We start from the raw sequence: 26,717 nt of genomic DNA, 5'->3' as shown, positions 1-26,717 counted from the left end.
ATCATAAATGTTTATTTTTAAACTGTGTTCACTTGTTCTAGTTTCCCCACAAATGGAAACATTCCTCTCAACATCTACCCTGTCAAACCCCCGTCAGAATCTTATATGTTTCAACAGGATCTCTCATTCTGTGAACCTCCAATGGGGATCGGGCTTTCCTGCTGAAACATTCCCCATAAGACAGCTCCTTCATCCCAGGAATCAGTCTGGTCAAACTTCCCTGAACTATCCCCAATGCAAATATATCCCTCTTTAAATAAGGAGACTGCAACATAACACAGGACTCTCGGTGTAGTCTCACCAATGCTGTGTCGCTGTAGCAAGACTTTCCTACTTTTATACTCACCCCCCTTCCCCCCGGAATAAAGGCCAACATTCCATTTCCCTTCCTAATTACTCGCTGCAGCTGCACATTAACTTCTTGTGATTCATGTACAAGGAGATCTTGATCCCTCTGTACTGCAACATTCTGCAGTCTCTCTCCACAGTATTGAAGGAGGCCATTCGGCCTATCGAGTCAGCACTGGCTCTCTGAAAGAGCATTCTGCCTCGTCCCAATCTCCTCCCTTTTCCCCGTAACCTTGCACGTTCTTTTCTTTCAGGTAGCAATTCAATTCCCTTTTGAATATCTCGAGCAAACCTGCCTCCACCACCCTTTCAGGAAGTTTGTTCCAGACTCCAACCACCCTCTGGGTGAAAAAACTTTTCCTCACATCACATCTACTCTTTTGGCCAATTATTTTGAATCTGTGCCCTCTAGTTCTTGATGTTCTCATGAGTGGGAATAGGTTCTTATTTTTTACCCTCTCCATACCCCGCAGGATCTTGAACACCTCTATCAAGTCTCCTCTCAGCCCCTTTTTTCCAGGGAAAAGACCCCAATCTCTCCAAACTGTCCTCATAGCTATAGTGTTTTATCCCTGGAATCATTCTTGTGAATCTCCGCTGTACTCTCTCCAATGCCTTCACATCCTTCTTCAAGCGTGGTGCCCAGAACTGGACACAGTACTCCAGATGAAGCCAAAAGAGTGTCTTATACAAGTTCAGCATGACCTCCTTACTCTTACACTCAATGCCCCTATTAATAAAGCTTAAGATACTATATGCTTTATTACCTGCTCTCTCAACACGCCCCACCATCTTCAATGACCTATGTACATATACACTGAGGTCCCTCTGTTCCTGCACCTCCTTTAGAGGCTGTCCCTTTATTTTGTACTGTCACACCATATATTTCCTATCAAAATGAATCACCTCACACTTCTCTGCATTGAACTTCATCTGCCACTTGCCTGCCCAATCCACCAACATGTCTATGTCCTTTTGAAGCTCAAGACTATCCCGATCGCTATGGACACCATTTCCAATCTTTGTATCACCTGCAAATTTTGAGATCATACACTGCACACCACAGTCTAGGTCATTAATATATATATCATTTGAATAATGTTTTGTTTTTCTGTTCTTCCCATCAAATTTTCCTACATTGTATTCCATCTGCCAAATGTTTGCCCACTGATTTAACCTTTCTATATCCTCTTGCAGACTTTGTGTCCTCCTCACAACCTGCTTTCCCACCTATCTATGTATTGTCTGAAAATTCGGTTATGCTCCCTCCATTCATCTGAGTCATTAATATAGATTGTAAATAGCTGAGAACCCAGCACTGATCCCTGTGACTCTCTACTAGCTTCAGTTTGCTAACTTGAAAGTGACCCACTTCCATAGAGTAACAGAGACTGACGGACGGAGAGTTAATGACACTCATAATATTATAGATTGACAGAGAGTGAATTCCACACTCATACAGCAACAGATTTACAGAGTGTTAATGCCACACTAAAATACTAAAGCATAGAGAATGAATTCACTCTCAGACAAAGTAACAGAGACGGGCGTATATAGAGTTAATTCCACACTCTCGTCCAATAACAGTGACCTGGTTCACACTTGAAGAATTCATCTGACATGCATCATACTTCATTGTTTCATTATATTTTCTATTTTCCTCATCATTCATGGAGCCCTGGCTTTGGTTCCCCTCCCTTTCTGTATTCTGTATTCCTTTTAGATTCCTTCTTCATCTACTCCAATCTTATATGGTCCTACTTTCTTCTCTAGCCATTCCTCTTTTCCACTTACGTATACTGGCGCCCAGTCTCCTGCCAGTTTAGTTCAAACCCTCCCCAACCACATGAGAGACCCTCCCCATGAGGACATTGGTCCCAGTCTTGTTAAGGTGCAACCTGTTCCGTTTGAATAGGTGCCTTCTGTCCCTGAACTGGTCCCAGTGTCCCAAGAATCTGAATCCTTCCCCCCTGCATCGTCCTCAAGCCACATTTGATGCTCCCTATCTTCACATTTCTGTTCTCACCAGCACGTGGCACTGGCAGTAATTCAGAGATTACTCCCTTCGAGGTCCCACTTTTTAACTACCTCCCTCGCTGCTGCAATTCTGACTGAGGGACCTCAATACCTGTCCTCCCCGTGTCGTTAATACTGACGTGTACGACAACCTCACTCCCTTCCCCCTGCAGAAAATTCTGCACCTTCTCCGTGATGTCCTTTACCCTGGCACCAAGGAGACAACACACCATGTGGGACTCACGGTGAAGGTTACAGAAATGCCTGTCTATCCCCCGACAATGGAATCTCCTATAACATCTGCATTTCTACTCTTTGCTGTTCCCACCTGTGCAGTTTCTTGCATTGCATTGATGCCATGGTCTGGACTGCACTCCTTCAGGGTGTCACCATTCCCAGCAGTCTCCAATGCCGAGTACCAGTTTGACAGTGGCACACACCCCGAACACTCCTGCATTTCCTGCCTCTTCCTACTCTTCCAGATTGCCACTCATCTACTATCTTGAGCTCTCTCTTTCCTTTTTGTGTGTTCCCTTCCTGTAACATACGATCCAGGAAGCTGTCATCCTCCCTGATTCTCCACAGTGACTCCAGCTGCCCCTCAAGCTCGGAAATCCTGAGCTCGAGCTCAAGCAGCTGGAGACACTTCCTGCTCATGTGGCCCCCAAGACACATGAAGTGTCCTGAGGTTCCCACATGGGGCAGGAACTGCAAACAACAGGTCTCAGCTGCCCATCCATGATCGAAAACAAACCTCTATTCCCTCTTTTAGAATCCAGTTTGTACCTTGATTAACTATTAATTTTATTTAATGCCTCTTGACCTGCTCTGCACTAATACTCTTATTGCATTTATACTTACTGTTGTACTTACCCTGATTGAAATGTTTAATTTTCCAGCTCCTAGTTTAAATCAAAGCCCTAATTTAGAGAAATCTGCACAAACCAACCAGCTCCCTTCTTTCCCCTGATATCATGCTTTGACTATATATTATAAACATGGCCGGTTTGCTCCAACCCCTCCCTCACAGCTCTTTATCCCCCCCGCACCGTCGTCGCTGTCACTCTTCTCTCCTTCTCTCTCTCGCTGCTGTTCTGCCGCTGCTTTTTAACCATCGTCCAGTCTCACTCAGGCTTGTCCACAGTCCCAAGTTTCTGACTGTTTAGGAAATTCTCTGATCTTTCTTTGCTCCAAGATGGTTGACCTCACACTTCCCCATGTTGACCACCATCAGCCACAGTTTTGTTCACTCATTGAATCTGTCAATGACCCTTTGAAACTTGCTGCTCCTGCCTACACTACTAACCATGTCACCTAACCTAGTGTCATCAGCAAACTTGGATATAGGCTGGAAGTTATTAAAATTTAAAATAAAACTTCCGGGAATGGGAATAGAACAGCCGGCTGACCTGACAGAGCATCAGATCTGTCTCAACCGCAACCCCCCACTCTGAAAAACAACCGCTCGCCACCACTTTATCCTTTCTGTCCCTTATTCCATTTTGTATCCAGGCTGCCACTGTCCTTTAATCCCATTTGCTTGAATTTTACTGACAAGTCTATTATGTGGGAGTTTTTCAAATGCCTTTGGAAGAGCGGAAACATATCATTAACCTTACTACCCTACTCTGAAACTTTGCCCAGAAATGTATTAAATATTTTTGGAGAGGATTTAAACTCGATTGGCCGGGGGATGGGAACCTGAGGGCGGATTCAGATCAGACAAATTCAGAGCAGGGAGCGGGAGACAGAAAATTAGCGGGTGACTCTGAAAGACAGATGAAGCAAAGGTTAAAATGTTTAAACACAGGAATTTGGCAAAGTTAAAAGGTATTTATTTCAATGCAAGGAGTAAAGCAAAGAAAGCCGATGAGCTGAGGGCACAGAGGGACACGTGGTAGCATGATGATATTGCTATGACGGAAACTTGGGTTAAAGAGGTGCAAAAATGGCAGCTCAACATCCCTGGATAAAGGGTTTTCAGGCAGGATATAGAGGGGGCTGAAAAAGTGGGGGTGCAGCATTATTTGTGGAAGAATCAATTACAGCTGTGAGGAGGGATGATATATCAAATGGTTCATCAAATGCGGCGAGATAGTTTGAGCTCAGAAATAAAAAGGCAGCAGCCACACTACTCAGAGTGTACGAGAGAACCCCAAACAGTGAGAGGGAGATAGAAGAGTAAATGTGGATGCAAATTTCTGAGTACAAAAACGTTGGGGGAAAAATAGTTTGGTACTTCAATTACCCTAATATCAACTGGGGTACGAACAGTGTAATAGGCACCGAATTCTTGAACTGCATTCAGGGGAACTTTTTTGGCCAGCACGTAAGCCCAATGAGAGGGAGTGAAATTCTAGATTTAGTCTCAGGAAATGAAGCTGGCCAAGTGGAGGAAGGTGCAGTGGGTGCTCATTTTGGAGATAGTGACCATAATACAGTTGGATTTAATATAATTATGGAAAGGATAATGATAGAACAGGAGTGAAAGTTCTAAATTGGGGAAGACAAATTTTATGAAGCTAAGAGTTGACCTGGCCAAAGTGGACTGGTTGCAGCTACTTGAAGGGAATCAGTGTGACAGACCAGTGGGAGGCATTCAAAAGCGGAATTCTACGGGAACGATGTATACATGTCCCCACAAAGAAAAAGGGCAGGACTGCCAAATCTAGAGCCCCCTGGTTATCTAGGAGCATACAAGGTCAGATAAAGCAGAAGACATACCCTTGTGTTTCAAAGCCAAGTACGACTAAGTCAGCCCCAGTAAACGTGTTTAAGAAATCGCCCAATCCACAGCTACATGACTGGGGCAATTATGAGGTCATCCCCTGGCATATCACGTGAGAGCTGGAGCTGCAGGGGAGACGGTGGCGTAGTGGTATTGTCACTGGACTGGTAATCCAGAGACCCAGGGTAATGTTCTCAGGACTGGGGTTCGAATCCCAAGATAGCAAATGGTAGAATTTAAATTCAGTAAATATCTGGAATTAAAGCCATTGAACCAATGAAACTATTGCCGATTTTCATAAAAACGAATGTCCTTTAGGGAAGGAAATCTGCTGTCCTCACCTGGTCTGGCCTACATGTGATTTCAGACCCACAGAAATGTGGTTTACTCTTTTTAAAAAACAGTGCCCTCTGAATAAGAGGATGGAGAATAAATGCTGCCCTAGCCAGCGATGCCCACATTCCAGGAATGAATAAAAAAAACCCACAAGGCATCACCACCAGATTTGTGACTGGATTCAAACCCCAACATCCTGTCACAATGACTTTTCAAGTAAAGCTGTCGGCTGCTTGAAAACACATCAGTTAAACTTTCTGCTTAACCACGAGGAGAACTCTGGAGACATGTATTCAGAAAATAATTCAAAAACCTCGGAGATTGAAATCCTGTGAGGAAAAGTCAAGTCATTATTGAAAACTCCGCTCAGAGAGCTTCATTGGACAGCAGAGAAATCAGGTGAAGAATCCAGGTAAATCGACAACAGCGAACAAGTCAACATCTAAACTGGATCAACTCCTGTGAAGGTCATTGAGTAAAAGCTGAGAGCCCTGTGCATCATCAGTTCATCAAGTAGAGATACAGCATTCTGTTTGGAATTTATTGATTAGGATTTACTGAACTGAATGGAGTAGACCGTCATTGCAGAACAAGAAATCATTTCTAGATTTGATTTTTAAACTTCCAGTTTGCTCAGACATTGACATCAAATAAATTAAAATAACAGGGCAAATTAATTGTTAATTTAAAAACAAACCTGAATTGTGAATAAAGAAATTGGAACAATTAAATTACAAACAAGAACTCGAGTGGCCTGCGAGCTCAAATAGAGAAAGTGAATTGCAGAGTGAAGAGTTAAAAATGTGGATTTGTTGAGTGTGGGGATTAGGTGCAGACGGGGAAGGAGCTGCTGTGTAATTTAAACTGAGTGACAACAGCAGAAGTACAAAAGGGAAGGAGTGGAACACTCTAAATGACAAGAAGTTTAGTTAAACAAACAACTCATTTCAGTGAAATGTTGGGACAGCTGAGAGCTGTTGCCTACATATCCTGTGCTCAGTGGGAGCTCCAAATCAGGCTGATGATAAATGCCAGATCCATAATACACTGGAAAACCAAGCAGAATACAGAAAGTACAGAGGAGAGCTGGAAAAGGAAATTAGATCAGCAGAGGGAGTCTATGAGAAAAGATTAGCAGTTAACGCAAGCAAAAACACTCCAGACCTTTACCAACAAATGGAGAGTCACTGAAAGGGTGGCTGATTTGGAGATCCCATGGAGGCAGAGGGCATAGCTGAGGTACTAAATGAGAACATTACATCTGCTATCACAAAACAAGCGAATGCTGCTAATGTCACAGTGATGAAGGAGCTGGTGGAGAATTTGGATAGGATGAAAACAGATAAAGTGGAAGCAATTACAAGGTTGGCAACACTTACAGTATAAAATTCACCCGATTCAGATGGGATACATCCTGGATTACTGAGGGAAGGAAGGGTGGAAATAGGGACTTGATCCACAATCTTTCATTCTCCTTGGACATGGGAGTGAAGCCAGTGAACTGCAGGTTGCTAATGTTATATCTGTGTTTATAATGTATAGGGATAAACCCAGTAACTACAGACCAGTTAATCTAATGGTCGTGGTGGGGAAATGTTGAGAGGCAATAATCTGGGACAAGATTCATTGTCACTTGGTAGAACATGGGTTGATAAATTACAACCAGCACAGATTGGTTAACAGAATATCAGGACTGAAATAGAACCACAGGAAAGGTACAGCATAGAAAGAGGCTATTCAGCCCAATGTGTCTGTGCTGACCGAAAAAGAAAAAACAATTAAAAACCTGCTCATTAAAATCCCACCTTCCAGCACCCGGTCCATATCCTTGCAGGTTACAGTGCTTCAGGTGCAGATCCAGGTGCCTTTAAAATGAGTTGAGGGGTTCTGCCTCCACCACCAAATGAGGCATCGAATTCCAACCACCCACCACCCCGTGGGTGAAGATGTTTTGCCTCATGTCCACTTCTACCAATCACAAACCTGTTCCCTCTGGTAATTGACCACTGTGCTCAGGGAAAAAGGACATCCCTGCCTACTCTATCTCGGCCCCTCATAGTCTTGTACACTTCAGTCAGGTCACCATCAGCCTCCTTAGTTCTAAGAAAAACAACCCCAGGCTATCCTATCTTACCCCATAGATACAATTTTCAAGTCCTGGCAATATTCTTGTAAATCTCCTCTGTACTCTTCCCAGCGCAATAATGTCCTCCCTGTAATGTGGTGACGAGACCTGTGCACAAAATTCCAGCTGTGGCTGAACCAGTGTTTTATACAGTTCCATCATGACATCCCTGTTTTTGTGTTCTAAACCTTGTCCAATAAAGGAAAGCATTCCATATGCTTTCTTTACCACCTTATCCACCTGTCCTGCCACCTTCAGGAACCTGTGGATATGCACAAGGTATCTAACTTCCTCTACCCCTCCCAATAACCTATTTATTGTGTAGTTCCCTAGCTTTGTTTGCCTTCCCCAAATGCATTACTTCACACTTCTCTGGATTGAATTCCATCTGCCATTTTTCCGTCCACTCACCCAAACCATTGATATAATTCTGGAGACAAAAGCTCTCCTTTTCACTATCAACTACAGGGCCAATTTTTGTGTCAAACTCCGCAAAGCCATCTACAAGGCACAAGTCAGGAGTGTGAAGGAATATTCTGCACTTGCCTGGATGAGTGCAGCTCCAACAACTCTCAAGAAACTTGGCACCATCCAGTATAAAGCAGCCCGCTTGATTGGCACTCATTCCATAAACATTCATTCCCTCCACCACTGATGAACAGTGGCAGCAGTACGTACCATCGACAAGGTGCACTGCAGAAATTCACCAAGGCTCCTTAGGCAGCACCTTTCAACCCACAACCACTAACATCAAGAAGGACAAGGGCAGTAGGTGCATGGGACGCCATCAATTGGAAGTTCCCCTCCAGGCCTCTCACCATCCTGACTTGGAAATATATCGCTGTTCCTTCAATGTCGCTAGGTCAAAATCCTGGAACTCACTCCCTAACAGCACTTTGGGTGTACCTACACCAGAGGGACTGCAGTGGTTCAAGAAGGCAGATCATCACCACCTTCTCAAGGGCAATTAAGGATAGACAATAAATGCTGGCTTAGCTAGCGACACCCACATCCCAAGAATGAATAAAGAAAGGATAATATCCCAAGGTTGCATACCGCCATTGTCACATTGCAACACCGCCTTGTGCTATTCCCCAAATGTTCTGGAATGGCAGCCCAAATCCCCAGACCGTTATCCTCCCTTCAGCCAACATTCTGTCCCTTGATTAAGTCCATCCTGAGAAGAGGTACTCGGCATTCCGAGTTCCTCTGCAGACATCCGGTTGCTGCTAATGGACCAAAAGGCATAAAACCTGAAAGAAACCCTCTGGCACAGCCCTCTATGCATATCTCCATTAGACCATGCAGACAATACCTGCTTCATAGATAACAATGGCGGGAAGTATAAGCAATTTCAGTGTCAGCATTCTGTGGAAATAGAGGATTCAAGATAAAACAGAATTAAAAATACTGAACAGTTCCTCAGGGAGCAGGACTCAAGTCAAAGTGGGAAAATCCCATGGATTTTTAGACGAAAGCTTTAACCACTGGACAATGGCAGCTGAAATCACCTCCCTTTTATGCAGAGCAAAAATGTTCCTACACTGTTTCACTTTTGTTCAAGTTGTTTATAGTCAAATGAAGAAAAAATAAGCTGTCGGAGGGAATTTCCTCCATTTATGGAAACACCAACAACCGCCAGTTGTCAATCACTCAGCCCCATCAGACCCACCCACACTGACGGCAGCTTCCTGCATCCAGCATTGGCCCTGTCGCACTCACCAGCTGCTCACCCAGACCCCACTCTCACAAACACGGAACATGGCTACCCAACCCAGACTCGTTCCCTCCACACTGACAGATACAACACGGTCACACTCTGCTTCAGTGAGATGAATGTCACGAGCGGTTTCTTTTGAAGAAATTGTGGCTGATTGAGGCACTTTGAAATTCCTGATTATTTGTAGTGAATCCGTCACAAACCCCTTGGGATTTTCGTGGAGTGATACCTAACATCCCTCTTTGTGAAAGGCTATTTAAGTTAAATGATAACCTCTTTCGGTGAAGCAGGTTGTGAGGAGAATTCCTTGAAACGTTTACGTGCTGTCACGTTAACAACATGTCAACATTTGACACTTTTATTCACGAGTGAAGTTAAACCAAATGTCCGCCCCAATGTTAGCCCAGAATATTCAGCATTTTAAACGGAGTGGGAAACAGTTTAAACAAACATCTTCAGTGAGTTCTCGGGAAACAGGATTTAACAACTGATTGTTGCAGCTTTCATGCAGTCACCTGTTTTTATCTCTTCCTCTTATGAAGTTTGAATCCTCTCGCTGACCCAGTGATTTTTTTTCTTGTTCTGTTGTCTTGTTCTTCCAAAATCTCGATGTCAGTGTTCTGACCTTCAACTATTAAATAGAAAAGCGCCCAACTCTTCTAGTAGAAACGCACGAGGGAGTTTCTCAGTGTGAGTGGCCAATTTCCACAAATCTCTTCTTTAGTCAAAGAAACGAAACTCTCCTTGCGTTGAAAGAGTAGAAGATAATCTATTGCACAAGGATGGACAATTTGAACCAGCAATTCGGAAGTGCTCACCTGAACCAAGCCATTTTTTGCACAGGTCAGCTCAAAAACTTCGAAATTGGAATAAGGCCCTGCTGGGATTTGAACCCAGGATCTCCTGTTTACTAGACAGGCGCTTTAACCAACTTAGCCACAGAGCCAAGATTAATTTATAGATACTTTAATCACAGGTCCAAACTTCAGGAGTTCCCGGAAAACAGGATTTCGTCATTTTTTTTTCCAGCGTTCATACAGTCACCTGCTTTAATCTCTCTTCCTCTTATTCCCCGGGATGATGTTTGAATTCTATCACTGAGCCAGTGATTTTTTCACTTGGTCTTCCAAAATCTCGATGTCAGTGTTCAATTGTGAAATAGAATTGCGCCCATCTCTTCCGGTATCAAGAGTCTCTCGGTGTGAGTGGCCTCTTCCCCCAAATGTCTTCCTCAGTCGCAGAAACAAAACTCTGTTTTTGTGTTAAAATCTTTGCAGCTGTTCAACGATACAGGGAAATACTATTTTAAACTATAATTCTAGAACAAAGACAGATTTCACCCTGTTATGACGAAAGTGCGTAATCGCTCAGATCAGTTTCAACGAAATAGGGCGCTGCTGGGATTTTTTTTTACGGCCAAATGCCCTTCCGTTGCTTGTTCTCCTCATTTATCTGGGCTGGAGACTGACACCATTATACTCTGTAGCTAGGTTATTTCATGATTAACAAGTCCTGGAGTGGGATTTGAACCTAGGACCTCCAGCTTAAAGGTAGGAGAGCTATCTACTGAGCCACTCTCAGCCAGTGCTTAAAAAGGTGGTGTCTACTCACTGGAATTTCAGCCTTGATTCTTGTGCTGAAGTCCAAGCGCGGGACTTGAACCCACAGCCTTAGAATTCAGAGGCAAGAGTGCTACCAAATGAGTCACAGCTGATACTGGCACAGACATCTATCGAAATTGCTTTTGAAATTAACCTGTTCGCCAAGATCCCCGCAAAATGATTACAGATATAAAAACCCGCTTTTATATCAGTAATCATTTTGCCACTTGAGCATTAAAGCTTTTTGAGCCTGACGTGATTTGAACACGCAACCTTCTGATCTGGAGTCAGACGCGCTACCGTTGCGCCACAAGCCCATCCGTTGAAGACGGTATCGTACTGCTCCTAGATTCGCTTCTTTACACCTTGATTACACTCCGGGGATTGGAATTTTGCTTAATCCCCATTTTCCCTCCGTTCTGTCAGGTCAGTGATTAATTTAAACTGTTTTCTAGGCTGTCTGCTGTTTAAGTATTTCCCAGACATTACTTATACTTTTTGCTTCTAACTTCAGCTTGATACAAAGTGCCCCGGAATATATGAAGGACAAATGCAGAACTCCGCCAACTCCGAGTGACCTCGAAACAGCAACCTTGAATTTAATCGCTGAATCCACAAACTAATACCGACGCTCACACTGCTGCTGCACTGAGCTTGTGTCAGAAACCCTGAACTCGGGTGTCACTGAGTGACGGATTCGTTTGCGGCCATCGCCGCGCACGCGCATGGATGCGCGTCCGCCATCTTTATTGGGGGCAATGTACAGAGGGGCGCATGCGCACTAATCGCTGGCCCTGGAATTACAAAATTCACGCTTTTCACAACCACTCCATCCGCAGCTCAGCACAAACCTCACAGACAGGGCTAGAAAGAGCAAATGGGACCCACTCTGTTCCCCCATTCTCACCCCACCCCCCAATTAAAATGACATGGTGGCGCCTTTTTAAAAAATATATCAAAGGATGAAATGTCGAAAGTAATTTCTGGGGGGAGAGAGAAAGTGGGAGAGTCAGGGAAATGACCGCGGCCCCAGTGCCGGCCGCGAGGCTCAGGTAGCGCGGGATTGTTTGAAATTTCCGTCCAGCCATTTCATTAGTTCAGAAAGATGTGAAAGATATTTTCCGTGTGAAATATTTCCAGACCATGTCCCACATGATTCTCGTCAGCATGAAAATTCATCGCGGAAATAGCGAAAGATACACTCATTTGATCAGGTCATGATTTACATCACTCACACCTTAAACATGAGGTCCCTGATGAAATCACGATGACTTGGAATGTCTCCGAAAATGTCAGCTGACCTCAGGGACTGGCAGTATTGCATTACCCACGTGATTGGCGAGGCGCAACCACAGGCCCAGCTGGCGAGTGGCGCAAACTGATATCACTGCTTCTGATCTTCACCAGAACAGAGTTAGATGTAACATTGTTTAGCAAACACATCGAGAGATGTAACAAACTTATTTATTCCAAAATTCATTCAATTCCACTTTAATACTGGGTGGCTTTAATTCTTATTCCACATATCCTTCTGGGAATTGCAACGCTCTTTATTAAAATATGCTTTTTATGTCATTTCATGTGTTAATTCCTAAGAGCCCTTTAATGTTTGGAAGAACAATCAGAACCTTCAGCTGCCGAGTAAGAACGTGGTTTTCAGGGAGTTCCACCAGATTTCCGTTTAAAAGGATCACGACAGGACTCAAGCCTGCAATCTTCTGAGACCTTAATCAACACCAAAGTCAGATATAGTCATACTCATGGAATGATACCTGACAGATCATGTCATGGAGGTGGCGGCACAGTGTCAACGTCCATCCACCAAAAGTGGCTCGGAACGACCAGCACAGGGCAAGCTGGCCGAGTCCTAAAGGGCTTTCATGTTGACATTCACAATACAAGTATAGTATATTTACAGGCCCCGCGTTGCCCGTTATAATAACTCTAATAAATGGGTTGTAGGTTGATTCCCCTGGCTGGTGGGTCCAGAACCAGAAGGAAAAGTGTCAGAATAAAGGCCGGGCTATTTAAGACTGAGGTGAGGCGGAATTTCTTCACTCAGAGGGAGTGAATCTTTGAAATTCTCTACCCAAGAGGTCTGAAAGCCCGGATCTATCACCTGGAGTTAATGCCTGTGCTCTGACAGATAAATTATACAATTTCGAGTTTCCTAGTATTTTCTGGCCACATTTTCTGCTGAAAGGTGACACTTTATTTGCTGGGCAGTTTAAGAACCCTCTATGAAACTCACTCACTAAACATTCAAATGTGACAGTGTTTATTGCATGGGGCTTCCATTTACTCAGACACAGATCTGTTATAACAGTAGCTTGGGTTGGGATGTGATTCAGACCCACAGCTTTCTGATCTGAAGTTCGATGTATTCCTGTGTGACATAAGAATGTGCTAACTTTTTCTGCGTGGTGTTGTTCAATGGCATCAAGGGCGGAGATGTGACACTGATCCCTCGGCCACAGATTTGTTTTTTGCAGTTTCTAGTAAGGGAGAACCAGTTGCAGACATGGGGGACAAAATATGTGAATATCTTTATCTTGTTTTCAGAGAAGGCACTAAAACACTCACCACCATCAGCAGCGCAGGACTTTACCAAATTCTGGATAAAATTGACTGTCTATCAAAGCTCCTCCGTCCTTTCATTACAACATGCACTGTACTATACAGTTTGACAGCACCACTTCCAACAGCTTCAGGGTGAAGAATGGAGTGAAATGAAGAATGGGTTGTTTCCTTGCCCCACTTTGTTTAGTATTTAATTTTCTCATGATCCTGCCCTTTGCCTTCCCTGCAGATTTCCTGCATAAGAGGTCAGATAGCAAACCATTAAATTGTCCCAGTTGAAAGTGAAGGCAAAGATACAGCAGGTCTTGATCAGAGAACTCCTCTATTTGATGATACCACACTCATCACCAACAGGGATTCTCAGCTACAGAGATTCATGGATTGTCCTTCCCATGCCTGTAACTTGTTCTCCCCAGAATACTTACGGTAGAATGTATAATATGAGGAATAAGTGTCCCATGGTGCAGCACAGGAGCGTCGCTGCTTCTCTGGGTTCGAGTCCCACTCCAGGACTTGATGGCCAAACAGGTTAATCATCAATCTGTAAATCATTCCAATACGCCAATGGCTGGCAGGAAGAGAAGGAGAGTCTCCTGGTTGGCACTGCTTGGTGCAGAGTTGAGCACCACAAGTTCTTGCCACGAGTGCCCTGTTTCTGGGGGAAAACAAGCTAGCCATAGAAACAGATGTAAGCATTTGCTTTGTCTTCCTCAGACGCCACTGGGCTTGGGAAGAGAAACGAAGGAAGAACAAGTATAAAATGGGGATATCAAGTCAGATCATAATGCAGCTTCAGGCCAATGGTTTCCGATGAAACAATTCATACATTACTTTCGGATGGCAGCTGTTCATCCGTCTGCCATTCACACCGTCATCAGACAAATCTTTCATTTCTTTACTTGTCTCTTTACCACTCCCTTTAGCCTTGCACCAGCAACTCGCTTATAATTTAAACTTTCCTGCCCTCCACGCTACTTTAGAAATGATAAGACAACAGGTTATACCGGTTATTGTAATGAATGACGACCCGCAATAAATTAATAATATGACAATGAATGAATAGCTAGCAATAAGTGACCACAAAATGTTAGTGGTAGACATTCAGTTCGAGGCTAAAGGCTCGAGGACACATGTCACAGTTTTCACCTTAAGTAAGGCCGATAAGGACGGAATGAGCGGTAAACTGAACACGTTAAATCCCATGCAAAACAAGACAGGGAACAATCGGAGGCTCTCAAAGAAGTATTTAGAGCAATATGTAGCTAATACAAGCCCGAAACGAACAAATACAAATGAAACTTCACTTTAACAGTTCATGGTGATTTTTGGGGACAGGATTCCATGTTTTTAATCAGGGATTAAGAAATCGTGGTGATGTCTGTCCAAATAATTATTTACTGCGTCTTTGTGAAAATGTTGTCTCCATTTTGCTGACGTTCTTGTATTTCTGAATGGTACTTGTCACAGGGAGGACGCTGCTGTTCAAATAAACATGGTGACTTACTGTCAGATCGTATAGATCTGACATTCTCTGACAAATATGTATCAACTGCACTATACTGTTTCCATCTAAGGGAATAACTTTTGCTTTTCAGATAATCCTCAAGTGCAGGAGAACAAAAGAAGGGCAGCTGCCTATGTCAGGTCTTTTGGAGAAAACGGTTGAGAGAAAGTTGAAAGCCTGAGCTGGTGTGTGTTTGCAGCATTTACAGTTTGTGTCCTTGCGTAAATAAAAACAATTTGAGATTGCAGATTGAAGTGTTGACTGGGCGTAATAAACTGATACAAATATTCATTTAATAAAAGTGATTGAGTGTTGCATCAAATGCTATCCTTTGGTGTCAATGGGAATACAAATAGTAGAGAACGGTTTTGATTCAGTGATCTCTGAGCTATAGGCCGATCACGACTCAGCTGCACCATTCTGCAAGATAAGGGTTCCATGAGTGTTTAGTGGTAGCTGGGCAATTTTTTTTAAAGACAGTGAGTTGTGGTGATTCGGAATGCGCTGCCTGAAAGCCTCAAACTGAATGTCAGCGACTAAAACTTTGTGGTTACTTATTACTAGATGTTCATTCATTGTCATATTATTAATAGATTGTGGGTCGTTATTCATTACAATATCTGGTATAACCTGCTGTCTTGTTGTTTCAAACGTAGAGGGCAGGAAAGTTTAAATAACAAGTGAGTTGGTGATTCAATTGTACATTTAAAAGGGAATTGGAATACAGAAATGACAATATTTTCAGGCTGATCGGAAACGATCAGAGAAATGGGACAGGGCCCACACTCTGAGTCGAATGGCCTCTGCCTGAGTTGTTGTTGAATGAAATGGCGGACAGAAATAACCAGAATGCTCAGCGGCTCGGAACGCGGCCTCTGGCCATTAGAAAGGCCACACAGCGCAGGCGCAGAAAAATTCCGCCCTCGGAGGTGCCTGTTTGCGTGGGGCATGCGCAGTGTGGCTCCTGGAAGCTGAGCCGGGGGTGACCGAGTCTCAGCGGCTCTCAGAGCCCGAATCGGAGCCGCCAGGATCGGCAGACGTGCGGCGAGGGACCTGGGCGGGCGGCACCATGAAGCCGATGGTTGTTGCAGACTGAAGGTCAGTGAGATGAAATATTGAGCTCAACAATTTCAGACCGTAAACTCCGCTCTTCATTTTGTTTCCTTTGCTTGTTTCGTTTTATTTTTTCAGTTCGCAGCTCAGCTGCTCCAGGCACAGGTTTTGTTTCTTTGCTTCTTTTCTTGCCCCATCTCCATTCCCTTTGGCCCTGGAGACTAACTTTTCTGTCACTCAACCTCTCCTGTCTTCCACCCGGTCACAAACCTTCCTTTTGTCCTTGTCCCACACACCCCTGGTTTCGAACCTATTCCATCTCTCACTTTTCCCAGTCCTGGTGAAAGGTCACAGCTGAAACACTAACTCTGTTTTTCTCAGGACACAGATGCTGCCTAATCTGCTGAGTTTTCTTTTCCAACATTTTCTGTTTTAATTTAAGATTTCCATCATCTCTTCCGTATTCTGCTGTTTGATGAGCACAGAGCTGAACCCAGTCAGAGTCAACACCTTCAGAAGAGAGAGTGGAGAGATGGTGCCGGAGGGAGGGCTTTGGATTTCAGGGGCATTGGTACCGGTTCTGGAGAAGGTGGGATCTGTACAAACCAGACAGTCTACACCTGAATAGGACTAGGACGAGTGTCCTTTAAGGGTGATTTGCTAGTGTTGTTGGGGAGGGTTTTAACCAGGTTGGCGGGGGGATGGGAACCTGAAGGCAGATTCAGGTCGGACAAATTCAGAGCAGAGAGCGGGAGACAGCAAATTAGCGAGTGACTCTGAAAGACAGAAGAAGCAAAGGTCAAATGCACAGGGATTTGGCAAAGTTAAAAGGTATTTATTTAAATGCAAGGAATTTAGCAAAAAAGCCAATGAGCTGAGGGAAAAGATAGTCACGTGGCAGCATGATATCATTGCTATAATGGAGACTTGACTTAAAGAGGGCCAAAAATGGCAGCTCAAAATCCCTGGACTTAGGATTTTCAGGCAGGGTACAGAGGGACCTAAAAAGGTGTGGTGGGGTAGCATTATTGATTAAATAATCAATTACTGCTGTGCGGAGGGATGAAATATAAAATGATTCATCAAATCGTGCTTGCATACAAGTAGGGGAGAGACCTTATCCTGAGTGAGGCACAGCCAGAGTGAGTGTGGGTATTGGCAATTTGGTGCACAGTGGCAATTCGGTGCAGAGGGGAAGAGGTGTTCTTGCATTTTTTCCTTGCTTTCCAACTTCTTAAATCTTCAGAGAGTGGTCTTGCCCTGCTGCAGCAGTAGAGGCTACAAGGGAGAGAAATGACTGGTAAGTAGTGGGTAAGGTCGGGTAAGTATTTACTACTTTTATCACTTATAGTTTAAAGTCTTTTTGTGGTTTATAGTTTGTATATTCTGTAGTAACGAGGATCAGGAAAGAAGGGCCCTAGAGTAATTGACTTAAAAGGTTTAATTTAAAGGGATGGCAGGAGAGCTCAAAGTCGTGGTGTGCTCCTCGTGCTCCATGTGGGAAGCCGGGAACATTTCTAGTGCCCTGGACCAGCATGTGTGCAGGAAGTGTGTCCAGCTGCAGCTCCTGGAAGCTCAGGTTTCAGAGCTGGAATGGCGACTGGGGACACTGTGGAGCATATTGCGAGTCTGAGAGCATCGTGGATAGCACGTTTAGAGAGGGGGTCACACCACAGCTGAAGGGACTTGAGGAAGGAAGGAAATGGGTGACCACCAGGCAGTCCAAGAGAAACAGGCAGGTCGTTCAGGAGTCCCCTGGGGTCTCGCTTGCAAATCGGTATTCCATTTTGGAGGCTGATGAGGGTGCTGGTTCCTCCAGGGCGTGCAGACAGAGCTAAGTTTCTGGCACCACAAGCAGCCTGCCTGTACAGGAGGGGAGGAAGAGCAAAAGTAATAGGGGATCCTATTGTCAAGGGAACAGATAGGCGCTACTGCGGCCGTCAACGTGACTCCAGGATGGTGTGTTGCCTCCCTGGTGCCAGGGTCCGGGATGTCACTGAATGGCTGCAGGGCATCCTGATGAGGGAGGGTGATAAGGCAAAGGTCATGGTACATGTTGGTACCAATGACATAGGTAGAAAGAGGGATATGAGGTCTTGCATCAAGAATTCAGTGAGTTAGGCAGTAGACTGAAAAGCAGGACCTCTCGGGTTGTAATCTCTGGATTACTCCCAGTGCCACGTGCTAGCAAGCACAGAAATAGGAGAATAACGCAGATGAATATGTGGCTTAAGAGTTGGTGCAGGAGGGACGGTTTTAGATTCCTGAATCATTGGGACTGTTTCTGGGGAAGGTGGGACCTGTACAAGTGGGGCAGTCTACATCTGAACCTGAGCAGGACTAACATCCTTGCGGGCGGGTTTGCTAGTGCTGTTGGGAGGAGTTTGAACTAATTCGGCAGGGGGAGGGGACACAGAACGCTAGCAGAATAGGGACACATCATAATACAGCAAAACAATCAAGTCAGAGGGAATACAGCTGCATTAAGTTTCAGTGGAGTAAGGCAAGGCTGGATGGCCTATACTTTAATGCCAGGAGTGTTATACATAAAACGGATGAGTTAAGGGTGAGGATTGACACATGGAATTGTGATATAACAGCCATCACTGAGACATGTTTGAGAGAGGGGCAGGATTTGCAGCTCAACATTTCAGGATATAGAATCTTCAGGTGAGACGGGGAGGGGGTAAAAGAGGCGGAGGCATTGCATTATTAGTTAAGGAGTCAGTTAATGCAGTAAGGAGAGATGATATCTTGGAGGGGTCATCAAATGAAGCTTTATGGGCAGAGCTTAGGAATAAAAAAGGGGCAGCCACATTGTTAGGTGTTTATTATAAACCCCCAGATAGTCAGCGGGAAATTGAGCAGCAAATATGTGCACAATTTGTGGAGATGTGTAAAAACAATAGCAATAGGATAATTAGATTAGGTGTTTTCAACTTTCCCAACATTAATTGGGATAGACATAGTGTTAAGTAGAGAGATTTCTTGTAATGTGCACAGGAGAACTTTTTAGGTCAATTTGTAGAGGGTCCAACAAGGGACGGTGCATTGCTGGACCTAATTCTGGGGAATGAAGCCGGACAGGTGGCAGAGGTGGTAGTTGGGGAGCATTTTAGTGATAACGATCACAACATGGTACAATTTAAGCTTGTTATGGACAAAAAAATAGACAAGTTGCAAAAAAAAAAAAAAAAATGTTTTGGGGTAGAGTTGATTTTAGTAAAATAAGGTGGGTCTGGCCAAGGTAGACTGGGAACAGCTACTTGTGGGGAAATCAACAGAAGAGCAGTGGGGGGCGTTGAAAAAGGAAATTGGGAGGGTACAGGCTCAACATGTTCCCTCTAGGGTGACAGGAAGGAGTAACAAGCCCAGAGAGCCATGGATGACCAGAGATATTCAGGATACGATGAGAAGGAAAAGAGAGGCTTTTAGCAGGTACAAGGGGAGCAAATCAGCAGAGGCATTAGTGGAGTACGTAAAGTGCAGGGTGGAGCTTAAGAAAGCAATTAGCACAGCAAAGGGGGGATATGAGAAAGCTCTTGCTAGTTAAAGTAGGGAAAATCCCAAGATATGCTATAAGTATATCAATGGGAAGAGGATAACCAGGGAAAGAGTAGGGCCCATTAGGGACCAAGGAGGAAATCTATGGATGGAGCCAGAGGAGATCGGTAGAGTGTTGAACGAATTCTTCACATCCGTCTTCATCCAAGAGAATGAGGATGAAGGTGTGGAACTCAGGGAGAGGGACTGTGAGGTTCTTGAGCAAGTTGATATAGGGAGTGACAAGGTATTGGAGGTGTTGGCAGGTTTAAAAGTGGACAAATCTCCAGGTCCGGATGATTTGTGTCCCAGACTGCTGAGGGAGGCAAGGGAGGAGATCACAGGGATTCTGACCCAAATTTTTAATTCCTCTCTGGCCACAGGGGAGGTGACAGAGGACTGGAGAACAGCTAATCTGGTTCCGCTATTTAAGAAGGGTTGTAGAGATAAGCCAGGGAACTGCAGGCCAGTGAGTCTCACGTCAGTAGTAGGGGAAACAATTGGACAAAATTCTGAAGGAGAGAATCTATCTCCACTTGGAGAGGCAAGGTTTGATCAGGGATAGTCAGCATGGCTTTGTCAGAGGGAGGTCATGCCTAACAAATTTGATTGAATTTTTTGAGGAGGTGACCAGTTGTGTAGATGAGGGTAGTGCAGTTGATGTAGTTTATATGGATTTCAGCAAAGCCTTTGACAAGGTCCCACATGGGAGACTTATAAAGAAGGCAAATGCACATGGGATACAGGGTAATTTGATGAGGTGGATTCAAAATTGGATTAGTTGTAGGAGACAGAGGGTGATGACAGAAGGCTGCTTTAGTGAGTGGAAGCCCGTGTCCAGTGGCATACCACAGGGATCTGTGCTGGGTCCCCTATTATTCATCATTTATATAAACGACATAGATGACTATGTGGGGGAGAGGATTAGTAAGTTTGCGGATGACACAAAGATTGGCCGGGTGGTTAACAGTGAGGTTGAGTGTCTTGAGCTACAGGAATATATAGACGGGATGGTCAAATGGGCAGATAAGTGGCAGATGGAATTTAACCCTGAAAAGTGTGAGGTGATACACTTTAGAAGGAGTAATTTGACAAGGAAGCATTCAATGAATGGCATGACACGAGGACGTTCTGAGGAACAAAGGGACCATGGCGTGTGTGTCCATAGATCTCTGAAGGCGGAGGGGTATGTCAATGGGGTGGTGAAAAAGGCATTTGGGACTCTTGATTTATCAATCGAGGCATAGATTACAAAAGTAGGGAGGTCATGTTGGAGTTGTATAGAACCTTGGTGAGGCCACAGCTGGAGTACTGTGTGCAGTTCTGGTCACCACATTATAGGAAGGATGTGATTGCACTGGAGGGGGTGCAGAGGAGATTCACCAGGATGTTGCCTGGGATGAAACATTTAAGTTATGAAGAGAGGTTGGAAAGACTTGGGTTGTTTTCGTTGGAGCAGAGAAGACTAAGGGGTGACCTGATCGAGGTGTGCAAGTTTATGAGGGGCATGGATAGGATGGATAGGGAGCAGCTGTTCCCCTTTGTTGAAGGATCAGTCACGAGGGGACACAAGTTCAAGGTGAGGGGCAGGAGGTTTAGGGGCGATGTGAGGATTAACTTTTTTACCCAGAGTGTGGTGACGGTCTGGAATGCACTAACTGGGAGGGTGGTGGAGGCGGGTTGCCTCACATCCTTTAAAAAGTACCTGGATGAGCACTTGGCATGTCATAACATTCAAGGCTATGGGGCAGGTGCTGGTAAATGGGATTAGGTAGGTAGGTCAGGTGTTTCTCATGTGTCGGTGCAGACTCGATTGGATGAAGGGCATCTTCTGCACTGTGTGATTCTGTGAAATCATGCTATATGTGTTAAGCTCAGAAATATGAGAGGGGGCAGCCACACTACTGGGAATGTACTATAGATCCCCAAATAGTGAGATGGAGCTAGAATAGCAAATATTTCTGAGTGCAAAAACAGGAAGGTAATAATAGTTGGGGACTTCAACTACCTGAATATCAATTAGGATACAAACAGTGTAATAGACACAGAGGACATGAAATTCTTCAACTGCATTGAATAGAACATTTTTAGTCGGCATGTAACAAGACCAGTGAAAGGGAGTGAAATTCTAGATTTAGCCATAGGAAATGAAGCTGGGCAAGTGGATGAAGTCGCAGTGATTGACCATTTTGGCCATAGTGACCATATTACAGTTAGATTTAGCATAATTATGGAAAAGGATGAAGGTAGGACAGGAGTAAAAGTTCTAAATTGGGGAAAGACACATTTTATGAAGCTGAGAGGTGATCTGGAGAGTGTGGACTAGTTACAGATCTTAATGAGCAAGAGAATAACTAAGGAAAGGGTAGGGCCTATCAGAGATGTATATGGTAACTTGTGCATTGATGCTGAAGATGTAGGCAGGATTCTTAATGAGTACTTTGTCTCTGTCTCACGAAGGAGAGGGATGTTCTAGAGGGTTTGACATCCTTGAAGTTGGATAAATAACCAGGGCCAGATGGGTTGTATCCCAGGCTGTTAAAGGAAGCCAGGACGGAAATAGCGAATGCTCTGAGGACAGTTTTCCATTTCTCCCTAGATACATTCGAGGTACCAGAGGATTGGAGGTCTGTGAACATTGCACTGTTATTTAAAAAGGGCGCAAGGGATAGGCCAAATGATTATAGGCCAGTCAGCCTGACTTCAGTGGTTGGAAAATTATTAGAATCAATCCTGAGAGACAGGATAAACTCTCGCTTCGAAAGGAATGGATTAATCAGAGAGAGTCAGCATGCTTTTGTTAGGAGAAGGTCGTGTCTTACTAATTTAATCGATGCTTTTGAGGAAGTAACAAGGATGACTGTGGGTAAAGGAAGCATATCGAATGCTTTCTTTTATTGGATGAGGCATTGAATACAAAAGCAGGAATGTAATGCTGGAATTGTATAAAATACTGGTTAGGCCACAGCTGGCATTTTGTGTACAATTCTGGTCACCACATTACAGGAAGTATACAATTCCTCCAGAGAGCGCACAGAGGAGACTTACAAGAATATTGCCAGGGCTTGAAAATTGCAGATATGAGGAAAGATTGGATAGACTGGGGTTGTTTTCCTGAGGAGGCTGAGGATGACCTGATTGAGGTGTACAAGATTGAGGAGTTTTTTGTATATTAATTCATGGGATGTGGGCTTTGCTGGCTGGACCAGCATTTGTTGCCCATCCCCATTTGCCCTTGAGAAGGTGGTGGTGAGCTGCCTTCTTGAACCACTGCCGTCCATGTGGTGTATGTAGGAAGGGAGTTCCAGGATTTTGACCCAGCGACAGTGAAGGAGTCTAGACAGAGTAGACAGGGATGCTCGGTTTCCCCGAGCAGAGAGGCTAATTACAAGGGGACACAGATTTAAGGTGATTGGTTGAAGGATTGGAGGGGACATGAGGAAAGATTTCTACACCCAGAGGGTGGTGGATGTTTAATTTGCTGCCTGGTTTGGTGGTGGAGGCAGAAGCCCTCAGCTCATTTTAAAGGTACCTGGATCTGCACCTAAAGTGCTGTAACCTGCAAGGATACAGGCCGGGTGCTGGAAGGTGGGATTCGAATGGGCAGCTAGTTTTTTTTCTTTTCGCCCAGCCCAGGCACTAAAGGCTGAGTGGCTTCTTTCTGTGGTGTAACTTTCCTATAGTTCGATTGTTCTATGGAGTCAACACCTTCAGGAGAGGATAGTGGAACCAGTGAGTGTCGAACTGAACCAGCCAGAGTCAGCACCTTCAGGGGAGGAGAGAAAAGTCGATGAAAAGGAAAATAGCTGGAGTTGGTGCGATGGGTTTGGATTTCTGCACTGGGAAGAGGAAGTGTGTGTGGGACATGGGTTTTACAGCTTTGGGGGAACAAGAGAGGAAAGAATGTTCCAGAGAAATTAAATTGTTCTGAATTTCTATCCTGTACTTAATGATTTTTAAACTCCTTTTACAGGGTAGAAGGGGAGCATCTGCAGACAGAACACTCATTCCTCGGAACCTGAATATGATAGGTCTTTGAATGTGGAATGAGAAATATTTGTCTGTTCTCTCTGTGGGAAAAGATTTCATACATCAGTGTGACTGGAAAAGCACCGAGACACACACACCTCCCCCGAGTGAGAGTGTTCCAGTGCACTGACTGTGGAAGGAGCTTTAACCAGTTACACAGCTTGAAAAAGGATCTCACAATTCACAGTGGGGAGAAACCATACACACGTGTGGATGGACAAGGCTTCATTTGAATGTCCGACCTGGAGAGACACAAGGGCTCCTGCACTGCGGAGAAACTGTGGAAATGTGGGGACTGTGGGAAGGGATTCAGATCTCCATCCCTACTGGAAACTCATCGACGCAGTCACACTGGGGAGAAACCGTTCATCTGCTCTGAGTGTGGGAAGGGATTCACTCACTCATCTGCCCTGCTGAAACACCAACGAAGTCACACTCTGGAACGGCCTTACACCTGTTCCCTGTGTCAGAAAGGATTCACAACGACATCCAATCTATCCGCACACCAGCGAGTTCACACTGGGGAGAGGCCGTTCACCTGCTCCGTGTGTCAGAAAGGTTTCAAAACTACATCCAACCTATTGACACACCAGCGACTTCACACTGGGGAGAGGCCGTTCACATGCTCCAGGTGTGGGAAGGGATTCACTCAGTCATCCCAGCTCACTGAACATCAACTTGTCCACACTGACCAGAGACCGTTTCAGTGCCCTGTGTGTGAGAAGAGCTTTAAAAGCACAAAGCAGCTGCTGGAACACCAACACACTCACAGTGGGGAGAGGCCATTCCCCTGCTCCGTGTGTGGGAAAGCATTTCCTCGGTTATTCCATCTGCAGCAACACCAAGTAGTTCATACTGAGCAGAGGCCTTTTCAATGCCCTGACTGTGAGAAGAGCTTTAAAAGCAGCAATGATCTGCGGAAGCACCAACGCACTCACTCAGGAGAGAGGCCGTTCACCTGCTCTGTGTGTGAGAAGACATTTAATTGTTCATCCAACCTATTGACACACCAGTGAATTCGCACTGGGGAGAGGCCATTCATCTGCTCTGTGTGTGGGAAAGGATTCACTCGGCCATCCAACCTCACTGAACATCAACTAGTTCACACTGAGCAGAGACCTTTTCAATGTCCGGACTGTGAGAAGAGCTTTAAAAGCAGCAATGATCTGGGGAAGCACCAATGCACTCACTCTGGGCAGAGGCCGTTCCCCTGCTCTGTGTGGGAGAAGGGATTCACTCGGTCATCCAATCTGCTGCAACATCAGCGAGTTCACATGTGACTGCAGGGGTTGGATTCTGCTGTCAATGTTGCTGTTAATCACATCCAGGACTGAACCATGTTCATTCTGACAGTCAGAGTTTAATTGTCCTGTTGTTAATAACCCCTATAACCGGCCTGGAGGTTAATATTTTGAGATTGATTCAATAATTAATCCAGTTTTAAATACATTATGTTGGGTCCTTAATTTCTCCAAGTTAAGTGGAGACTAATTGATGTCCTGTTACTGACTGTTCTATATTTGGGTCTTTCCCCCTTTATAACTCGATTATTTCAGTTATCATCCCTTCAATTACTCTCAGGGACAAGTCTCAGCTCCTCGTACCTTCCAGAGTGCCTGTCCTAGCCTTGGTATTCAGGAAAGGTATCAGTAACATTCCCGGGAGCACTAAACACAAAATCCAGTCTTTTAATCACTTTCAGCTACTGGACGTAGTGTGTGTCCTACAGCATCTCTCTCACCTTCGATGTGTGAATAAAGCATCACACCTATAAACCTGGTTTCAATTTAAATTCACTCAGGAAATGTACTTAATAAGAACCTTTCAGTCGATGAAACTCTGAAGCTACTGCCATTATAAATCTGTAGCAATTTATTTCAATCATTTCATGTGTAATATTGAATTGGGATTTATTTTGTGGCAATCTGTAGATGTCAGGATCAATCAGTATTTCTGTTGCAAACGATTCAGCCTTTTCCGAACACTCGGAATAAGGTGATGGTGATATCACAAAAAGAGATCAGTGGAGCTTGAAGTCAGCACCTGACTCACACCAGGTTGAGTCTGATTTCCTTCCACTCTGATTAATGTTGTTCTTAATTGCCATCAGCCTCACGGACCCAGATTGGAAATGACTGGAGGCATTACAAACATAGCAGCTTATAAATTAGGAGCAGGAATCGGCCATTCGGCCCCTCCAGCCTGCTTCCCCCATTTAATAAGATCATGGCGATGTTATTCTGGCCTCAACTCCCACTTTACTCCCTCCCTCCTATACCCTTTAACTCCTTTTTCAATCAAGAATCTATCTAACTTTGCCTTAAAATGTTCAATGGCTCTGCCTCCAGCTTAACTCCAGGGAGAGACAGAGAAAGGCATCTAAATCAGGACAGTTCTGCTGTAAAATAACCAGGCATTTAAAAGTGCCGTGCCTTCAGAACAGAAGAACCTTCTCTGCTCCCTGTAAACCTGATTCCAGCTACTAAGCTCACATGTTTACGTAACCTCCGGCAATTCCACTGTGGAAGCCATTGCAGCTGCCAAGACAATTCTATAACTTAAAAACCTTCATTTCAGACAGCACAACATCTCGACTTCAAAATATATCCGGCCTGCACTGAGTATGGACTAAAATGATCCAATTTTATAAGTACTGTTCTATCTTCATTTGTATCTCATCCACATGTGTATGTGTTAGCAACTTTATCTATTCTTCAGTAAATTCCAGAGCAATAGAGTAAAATAAACTAATCATTTATTTTTTTAAGGAAAAAGGCTTTTTCGCTGGCTTATTTACAATTGAATTTGTCACTCCATGGGTAAGGAAATATACACAACATACAAATATATTGTTCATGGGCGACTTCAGGGAAACACCTTTAAAGCATCCGTGGCATTATTAATAACATCCATAGACATTCCACTGTCAACTACTTTAGTAACCTCTCCCAAAAATCAATCCTATTCATCAGGAATGACCTCCCCTTTACAAATCCATGTTGGCTTTCTCTGAACAGCTGAAAAACTTCGAGGCATTCAGACTCCCTATTCTTCATAGTGAACTCTCGGAATTCCCTGACAACAGGGCTTAGTCGAACTGGCCGACAATTCCCTGGTTTCCCTCTGACTCATTT

General features: G+C 44.4%; 2 long non-coding RNA genes and 2 other non-coding genes across 4 annotated transcripts in view; 1 reads left to right on the top strand and 3 right to left on the bottom strand.

The window, feature by feature from the left end:
• The window catches only part of LOC144670309 (uncharacterized), a 621,539-nt gene that overhangs the window by 414,241 nt on the left and 180,581 nt on the right, over nt 1-26,717 (bottom strand). The window lies entirely within an intron of this gene.
• Nucleotides 10,146-10,219, bottom strand: trnat-agu (transfer RNA threonine (anticodon AGU)). Its single transcript has one exon. It is a non-coding gene; the product is annotated as a tRNA-Thr (tRNA).
• Nucleotides 11,120-11,191, bottom strand: trnaw-cca (transfer RNA tryptophan (anticodon CCA)). The gene has a single exon. It is a non-coding gene; the product is annotated as a tRNA-Trp (tRNA).
• LOC144670330 (uncharacterized) lies at nt 15,876-23,613 on the top strand. The gene is made up of 2 exons (XR_013573860.1): nt 15,876-16,056; nt 23,528-23,613. It is a non-coding gene; the product is annotated as an uncharacterized LOC144670330 (long non-coding RNA).

This window comes from Cetorhinus maximus, chromosome 31 (genome assembly GCF_964194155.1).
Source record: "Cetorhinus maximus chromosome 31, sCetMax3.hap1.1, whole genome shotgun sequence".
NCBI classification, from domain to species: Eukaryota; Metazoa; Chordata; class Chondrichthyes; order Lamniformes; family Cetorhinidae; genus Cetorhinus; species Cetorhinus maximus.
The sequence above is the reverse complement of the archived record's forward strand: the minus strand, read 5'-3'. Positions and strand labels throughout refer to the sequence as shown.